This window comes from Aptenodytes forsteri, unplaced genomic scaffold (genome assembly GCF_000699145.1).
Source record: "Aptenodytes forsteri isolate BGI_AS27 unplaced genomic scaffold, ASM69914v1 Scaffold260, whole genome shotgun sequence".
In the NCBI taxonomy this organism is placed as follows: Eukaryota; Metazoa; Chordata; class Aves; order Sphenisciformes; family Spheniscidae; genus Aptenodytes; species Aptenodytes forsteri.
This window is the reverse complement of record NW_008795557.1, coordinates 311,999-313,576: the sequence shown is the minus strand read 5'-3', so window position 1 is coordinate 313,576 and position 1,578 is coordinate 311,999. Positions and strand designations below refer to the sequence as shown.

The 1,578-nt window shown below is 45.8% G+C and overlaps 1 protein-coding gene across 1 annotated transcript in view; it reads right to left on the bottom strand.

The window, feature by feature from the left end:
- Positions 1-1,578, bottom strand: part of MAFA (MAF bZIP transcription factor A) — a 33,044-nt gene that overhangs the window by 29,936 nt on the left and 1,530 nt on the right. The gene's annotated exons all lie outside the window — the stretch shown is intronic.

The following is a 1,578-nucleotide window of genomic DNA, read 5'->3' as shown; positions in this document are numbered from 1 at the left end:
GGAAACACACCGCAGCCAGCGTGCCGGGGCAGCTCCCGGCTGGGGAGGGGCTGGGGCTGAGCCTGTGCAAAAATATAGAAGGAAAAAAATAATATATATCTCTCTATATAAAAAAATATATATAAAATACTCAGAAATATGTTGGACCAAGGGCTGCGTTGCAAATTGTCCCGCTGAGCCCGGCACGGCCGGGGAAAGCTGCGAGCGGGGCAACCGTGCTCGGGCTTCCCAGCGGCGCGGAGCAGAGCTGCCGGGGAACACACATCCCTGCAGACGGTCCTGAAAAAAAAAACCCCCAAAACATTTGTAAAAACACCAACCCTAAAGCTTTCCTTTAGGGAAGGTGTGTGTTTTGCTTTGGGTCTTTTTCTTTTTTCTCCCCCCCCCTCCCTTAACTAAAAAACTCAAAAGGGAGAAGCCAAAAGGGGAAAGAAAAATCATTTATTACTGTTTAAAATCAAGGCAGCGGCTCATCGGGGCGGTGTCGGACAAGCTGGGACCAAACTGGGATCCGGACTGAGATGAAGGTGACTTTTCAGCGGCCGCGGGGACGAAGGTGTCCGGGGCACCTTGGGGAAAAAAAAAAAAACAACCCCACAGTACCCGGCTGGGGAAAAAAAAAAAGTAAAATAAAGAGGCAGGAAAAGCAAAAAGCCAGAGTTCGGTGGGGCAGAGCCGATGGTGGTCCCCGGCTCACAAGTGATGGTCAACGCCGGATCCATCCCTGCGAGCCCCCCACGCCTCGACCCCTCGCCCGGCGGGAGCTCGGGGAGGGTTTTCCATCGGTACCGGGACTCGGAAGGAAGAAGAAGCAAACCCCAAAACGAAAAGGTGATGCTGCGGGACCCCCCGGTTGAGAGAAAACCCGACCCAGGCTCTAGTTGAATATAAGTTTTTATCTTGATGCAACATCGTTAAAACCGTCACAAATCGAAACAACAGGTCGTTAAAAACGCTTCGCACGATCAGTACCTAAAATGCACCAGGCTCCCAAGCTCGCTCTGTCCACAAGACCCTTGTGTTTTCCCCAAGATTAATTTTTTTTTTTAATAGTTTTTCTTTTTTAAATAAGCAACTTGTTTAAAAAAAAAAACAAACCCAAAAAAACCCCGCTCCTCCGCGCAGGATCGGCCCCGCTTTCGCTCCAAGCACAATTGCACGAATTATTATGGTTTGGTTTTGTGGTTTTTGTTGGTTTGTTGTTGTTTTGGGGTTTTTTTTTGCGCAAGAAATAATGTGCATTTTTCTTTCCTTCTTTCAACATCGAGGTTAAAATAATATTCCGTTTCCCGAGGGTTAATAAATAAATCTGGTGCATAGTGAGATAGCAGCCAACCGTTTGCAGTCCATATATTACTATATTGCCTTTCAGGTCACCCTAGAATTGTTACCTCTCCCCCCACCACCGCTATTTTTAAGAGCATAGATAATTTTAAATCTCTATAAAACAGTATTATTTAACCCAATTGTTTCCTGTATATAGTGCATTCGGCTTCTTCCCAACATCGTTAAATTAACTCGGATATTATTTGCATGCTATTACATACAAACTTTTAAGACTCGTGTATTTTTTTTTTT